The 7,304-nt window shown below is 32.4% G+C and overlaps 1 long non-coding RNA gene across 2 annotated transcripts; it reads right to left on the reverse strand.

Annotated features, from left to right (window-relative positions):
- Window positions 1–3,976: 3,976 nt before the first annotated feature.
- On the reverse strand, window positions 3,977–6,367 carry LOC128293281 (uncharacterized). 2 transcript variants are annotated; one of them, XR_008283452.1, is made up of 3 exons: window positions 6,280–6,367; window positions 5,736–5,819; window positions 3,977–4,345 (listed from the first exon to the last, which is right to left on the reverse strand). It is a non-coding gene; the product is annotated as an uncharacterized LOC128293281 (long non-coding RNA). The 2 variants fall into 2 exon arrangements; XR_008283453.1 differs by lacking the exon at window positions 5,736–5,819 and having other exon boundaries at window positions 6,280–6,344.
- Window positions 6,368–7,304: the final 937 nt, after the last annotated feature.

Here is a 7,304-nt window from a genome sequence, read left to right on the forward strand (position 1 = left end):
AACCATGGTCTTACACATTTCATTTCAGAGAGCACACTCCCGCGAACCTTATCCTTACAGCGGGATTACCAGTCCAGGCTAAATCCCCTGTAATATAAACTCATAGAGTATTGTCGGGATTACTAGTCCAGGCTAAATCCCCTGCAACGACAATTACTCTAATGAGCTTGGATCTGAATTACCAGTCCAGGCTAAATTCAGACCCTAATTCGGATTACCCATCCGGGCTAAATCCATTTTACACGTATTCTTCGGGAGGGCTATATCAGAATAGGATCACCCGTCCGGGCTAGATCCTTTTTACCGTCAATTCCTTTTCAGAGATCCATCGAATTTTCCTTTCATTCAACTGGGATTTATTTTCAATTTATATCGAGTATTATCAATATTTTATCAAATATCATGAATTGAACATTCAAATCATATTTTCATCACATAACCACATATTTCAAGTATTTAAAATACAATTCAAGTTACACAAACTTACCTCATTGCTTGTTTGTGTTTATAATTTCATTAATCTGATATCTTTTCTTTTCCACGATTAAGTCTCATATTTGAGTCGTCCGGATCTTTATAAATAAATTTGATCATCATTTTCATTCATTTCATCTTCTAATGCATTTAATTAATGGTCTAGGAAAAATTACCATTTTGCCCCTAAACTTTTAATCAATGACGATTTCGTCCTTAGGGTCAGGAAAATAAAATTCTTGCAATTTAATCCTTATTTCCAGCTATTATTCTCATATATATTGATAACAGTCCATGAATTCTATAAAATATCATAATTTTCCATAATTTCAACACTTTTCAATTTAATCCCTAAAACATGTTTTTCCCCCCGATCTTGAACTAAATTAATAATTTCATTCAATTTTGTAATTTAAATAATAAAATAATCCATTTCATGCAATTTGTTCATTTCTGACATGTTTACAAATTGCCCATAAAGTTTTACTTTTATTCAATTTAGTCCCTAAGCCTAAAATATACAAATTAGCCATGCTAGATGAATATTCATACATATTTTTCCTCCTCCTCCTCTCCATTCCACATCCTTAATGTAGATAACACACTTGCAAGTAACATTATCCATAATTTTTATTTTTTTACTTTTATGAACATTCAAGCTGTCTATCTGCATCATAGTCACTAAATTATTTATATCTAGAGTTATATAACTCCAAATTAAGATCCAATAATTTTCCCTCAAACTAGACTCATATATCTTCTTACCATAAAATTTTCAGAATTTTTGGTTTATCCAATAAGTACAGTTTATTCTTTAAAGTTACCCCTGTTCTGCTGTCTGACAGTTCTGGCCTTCTTCACTAAAAATTTATTACCTCCTCGTACAGAATTCGAATGATGTTCCCGTTTGTTTATATTGAAAATAGACTCATTCAGGATTCTAAAAATATAAATTTAATCCTATAATTATTTTATCCAATTTTTTATGATTTTATAAAGTCAGAACAGGGGAACCCGAAATCATTCTGACCTTGTCTCACAAAATTCATCATGTCTCATGATTTACAATTCCATTGCTTACATCATTTCTTCTATAAGAAACTAGACTTAATAAGATTTAATTCCATATTTTTTTCATCTTCTAATTCGATTTCTACAATTTATGGTGATTTTTCAAAGTTAGTCTACTGCTGCTGTCCAAACTGTTTTTGTGCAAGCTATTAATTACCATGTTATAACACTCTTATTTTCTTTTTCTACACCATTTCTCATCACTTTCTCTATTTTTTTCTTCACTAACATATCAAGAACATAGGACCTTATGTAATAAAACTCTACTATAACATTATTTCCATGCTTTATCAATAATAACAAACTTAAAAACATATTGAAATCTTGATGTACTTACCTTTTCTTATTGACTTCAATCTTTAACTTGATTTTTCTCTCTCCTCCAGCTTCGATTTCTTGAATCCAACTTGATATTCTTGCTCCCCATCATCTCCTTGCTATCTTTCTCTCTTGATGGCTATGGAAATTCTTTCAATTTTTAGGTGAAAATAATGAATTTTTGGTGGAAGGACTAAATTGTAAAGAAAGAAAACTTCTTTTCTTCTTCTTATCTTACGTTAGTTTGCATGGGAAAGGAAATGTGTTGATAATTCTTCATCTTTCCTTCCTTTTATACTAAATAAATAATAATATAATAATAATAATAAACATCTCATAAAATATTAATAAAATAATATTTATCTAATTAATTAATTTAAAATATCATCAACATAATCATTACATTCTAGAATTCTCTCTCTTACTAATTGACCATTTTACCCTTCATGATCTTTTAGAATTCCATCCTTGAGTCATCACTTAATTTGGTAAAATTGCGATTTAGTCCCTCATAATTTTTTACCTATTCAATTTGGTCCTAATTCATCAATTTTTTCTTGGTTTCTAGATCATTCCACCCTTAAAATATTTGCACCATTAGTCCTTCAACTTTTTTATATTTACACTTCAACCCCTTAAATTTTGAGTATTTACTCTTGTGCAACAAAACTTTTCTCATCTTTGCAATTTAGTCCTTTCTTGAATTAATATATCATAATATACTTCTCAATATTGACAGCACTCAAAAATTCCCTTTTTGTCACTTTATTTCCTTATTTTACTATATTACGGATAATATTTTACTGTAAAAATTTTCGGGGTATTACAGTCTTACACTAGCTATCAAATCTCATGTATTGCCATGGTCCAACCATGGTCTTTTCCGTTAATTCATTAGTGAACGATCGTACTCATTCCCTGCGTTCCACCTAATTTGATCTTTTATTACAACTTTCATGCTAATGTGACATTTATGATTCTGTAATTAAGATTATAAGGCATAACATTTCAGCATCTTGACTTCATTAATCTAGACATAAATGTCAACCTCATGTATATACTGATTACTAATCATGCAATAAAAGCATTCATACATACATTCTGTCACTTCAAGCAAATTTCTTTCTTTTCATAAACACTTGGCCAAATCAAGTTGGACATTTAACATCGTATGAATACTAACATGCATAAAGAGCTTTCACAACTTAACTTTGTTTTATTCCACTATTTCATATTCTTTAACTCAAGAGTATCACATAATGAATACTAGGTCATGCAAAAATCATGAATTTCTTTTCATACCTTTCCCATTTTCAGCATATCACAAGCTTAATTCAATAATCTCAAGTTTACTCTTATTTCTATCAAGATTTGCTCGGTTAGAACTCATTCCTGTCTTAACCAACAGTTCTGTTGGGGCCGAGAGATATCACACTATCACGAGTAATACTATGGCTAGTATAGCTAGACTCTCTTACGCTAGGTTAGTCCGAGAACCGACTAAACCATACTCTGATACCACTAAATGTAACACCCTTCGCTAGCATCCGACGCCGGGATGGGGTTCGAGGTGCTACCTGACTTTTACTAACACTTCTATACTAAAAATGGCTAAGAAATCTCAAACAATTAAAAACTTTTCTTTTCACATGCAATCTGTCCCTTTTGCGAGCTTACGAGGCTCAATACATGCATTCGGGGTGGTTCGGGACCCAACCGAAAACTCATGAAAAACTTAGGAAATCTCTTGCATCAGAGCACACGCTTGTGTGCTAGGGACACGCCTGTGTCCCGAACCCATGTCCAAAAACCTGGACAAATACAAGGCTATTTTCCAAGCCATTTTGTCACACTCACAACACATGCACGCATACTTATACAATAGCATACAACATGACAAAATTAGGCACTTAAACATTCCTAACATGACATGACCATGGTAATTTCACATGCAACCATTACAATAAGTTTTTCTTTCATCTTTACCACATTAATGCTATAGCTATCAACAAGTCATCAAACCTCATGTCCATCACAAAGCATGCATAATCATATCCACAAACCATTCATGAAGCATTATTAACTATTTACCAACCACTTAATCCTGCATTAGTTATTAGCTCATCAATGAATCTCAATTCAATCTCTAGGCATACATGTTGTAAGCCACATCACAAGAGATAATAACATACATGCATAAGAATAATCATATGGGCCCATAACGTCATTAGCCGACATAGGCCAATTTACATGACTAATACTACCTTAATAACAAGCCAATGCCTTTGGCTAAATCATAATATTACAATACTACCTTAATAACAAGCCAATGCCTTTGGCTAAATCATAATATTACAGACTCACATTAAAAGCCTATACATGCCATAGACTCGAATCACTTGAGTTTACTTACGCCGATAGCGTTAACTCGACAAGGTGATAATATCTCTGATGGCCTCCAACCCGAGCTAACCTAGCAACTCTAGAAAACATGGGAAAGAAGAGGGGGTAAGCTTTCGCTTAGTAAGTTCATATGAAAACAATAAGCAACTCATTAACTTGTTTTATCAATGTTTACAACATATTCTCAAGTTCACTACAAGTTGTCTTCCTGAGCAACAGTCACTAAATTATTTATCTCTGGAGCTACGAAACTCCGAATTAAGTTCCGTAAATTTTTCCTGAAACTAGACTCATTTATCTTTCTTCCAAAAAATTTTCAGAATTTTCGGCTAAGCCAATTAGTACAGTTTATTCCTCAAGTTTGCTCCTGATTCACTGTCTGACAGTTTCAATCCTTCTGCACTAAAGTTCAATTATCTCATTGTACAAGATTCGAATAATGTTCTTGTCGATTTCTCTTGAAACTAGAATCATATGTCTACTTAATAATTTTTTTCTAGAATTTTTGGCTGGGCCATTTAGTACAGTTTATTAGTAAAGTCTCCACTGTTTTAGGGTATGACTACTCTAACCCATGTGCACTACAAACTGAATTTCTCCCTGTACAGAATTCCAACGACCATGACGTTTGTTTCTCTTAAAAATAGACTCAATAAGGAATCCATGAATGTAATGTATGACTCTTAATAATTTTTGTACAATTTATAGTGAATTTATAAATTCAGAACAGGGGATCTCGAATTCATTCAGACCCTGGTTCACAAGAATTCAAATATCACACAATATAGAATTCTTTTTCTTCCCCTGTTTCTTTCATGTGAAAATAGACTCATTAAGCTTTAATCCCATATTTTATTCTACCTCTAACTCATTTTTCACTATTTTTAGTGTATTTTCAAAGTTACACTACTGCAGTAACTCAAATCTGTCAAGGCTAAGTTACTCATTCATTATCATTGTTCACAAAATTAATACAACATCATTTCATCCATCATGGTAAGAACACATATTATGCATCATAGATCATCACATATCAAGGCATTCTCATAGGCTTAGTATACATACTTGCACAACTCGTAACATAACTCAAGTGCATACTCACCAATGACTTACCTCATTGGGACCATCATCAACTCTTTCCTTGGATTACCCGTTGAACACTTGGAATACTAATTGGATACTCGGAAAAGCCTTTGGACATAAGTGCCTCAATTGTAGCTAAAGCTACCTCATATCTCATGACATTTCAATGCTCACTCTCGAGCTAGTCATCTAGACTCATAATTCCTAGTGACATGTCACTCGTATCCTATTCTATTCCTAAGCTTCAAACGGGATTTTTCCTCGTCTATTAAGGCTTTGTCTTATCATATTTCTATTAATCACATACACATTAATATTTGTACAATTCATGTAATTATAACATTTAAATACATGTATAGCATGGTATTGTTTACATACAAACTTACCTCGATACCACAAAGGTGAAAAAGACGTAATTATCCCTTAATCGATTTCTTTCCGTTCTAGGTCCAAATCTCGATTTTCATCATCTAAAACATCACATTCAACTTATTAAAACAATGTACTGATCAAATTAGTCCATTGACACACGTGGGCAATTTTTACAATTTTGCCCCTATATTTTGCCAAAATTACCAAATTACCCCTAGGCTCGTAAAATAATTTTTATCATATTTCTTTACTTCTTGAGTCTAGATGAACCATTTTCATAACTATAGCAACTCATAATTTTAACTACTTCACACATTTACAACTTAGCAATCTAGCCCTTTTTAAGGTGTTTTTATGCAATATCTTTCATAAAAGTTGTTTATTAGACAACTAGGACTCATAATATTCCATAAAAACACAGAAAAAAACACATTTACTCTCATGGAAAAACCCTAGACTCTTCATCATTTTGCAAAATAGTCCCCTCTTATGAAAACTCATGCTTTAGGGGTGCCAAAAATGTAAAAATCATCAAGAAAGACATTAAAAATCACTTACTAGCAAGGGATGTAAGTGGCTGATATTTCAGAGCTTCAAAACCCCTTTCTTTGCTTCCATTTTCGGTGGAGGAGAAGAGAAAAATGATAGCTTTTTCTTTTTGATTTATTAATAATAAAACTAGTCAAAATTGGTGACCAACTTCACCTAATTTTGACTTTTCAACAATTTTTGTCTCCCATGGCCGGCCATCACACTTTCAATGGCCTAATTTCACTTTAAATACCTCCCAATTTAAGACACAAAGCAATTTAATACTTTTAGGCATCAAAATACAACTTTTACCTTTTACGCGATTTAGCCATTTTTCGAAATTGGACTAGAAATCGCTAAAATTAACTTACCAAAATTTACATGTACTTATAAAATTATATTATAACACATAAAATAATACTAAAATAATTTTCTCTGGCCTCAGAATAGTGGTCCTGAAACCACTGTTCCGACTAGGCCTAAAATCGGGCTGATTTTGACTTTTCAACAATTCTGTCTCCCATGGCCCTGCCATCACACTTTGAATGGCCTAATTTCACTTTAAAGACCCCAAATTTAAGATACAAGGCAATTTAACACATTTAGGTATTAAAACACAACTTTTACCTTTTACGCGATTTAGTCCTTTTTCGAAATTGGACTAGAAATTGCTAAAATTAACTTACCAAAATTTACATGTACTTATAAAATCGCATTATAACACATAAAATAATATTAAAATAATTTTCTTTGGCCTCGAAATAGTGGTCCCGAAACCATTGTTCCGACTAGGCCCAAAATTGGGCTGTTACACTGACATTTCGGTTGATAATACCTTCGTGCAAAAAGAAGCTTCAACAATCGAACTAACTTTAACTTTTCTCATAGAATTGCTCCGATAGATACAATTTTGTACCAAATCTTCACGAATTCAAATTCTTCTTTTAGACTATCCTTCAAATCACATCTTTCTTCTTATTAAAAAGATAACCTCCGAAATATCACTATACAGATTTAATCTTGATCTTCTATCATTTTCACTTTTAATGATG

Source organism: Gossypium arboreum, chromosome 5, assembly GCF_025698485.1.
Source record: "Gossypium arboreum isolate Shixiya-1 chromosome 5, ASM2569848v2, whole genome shotgun sequence".
NCBI lineage: Eukaryota > Viridiplantae > Streptophyta > Magnoliopsida > Malvales > Malvaceae > Gossypium > Gossypium arboreum.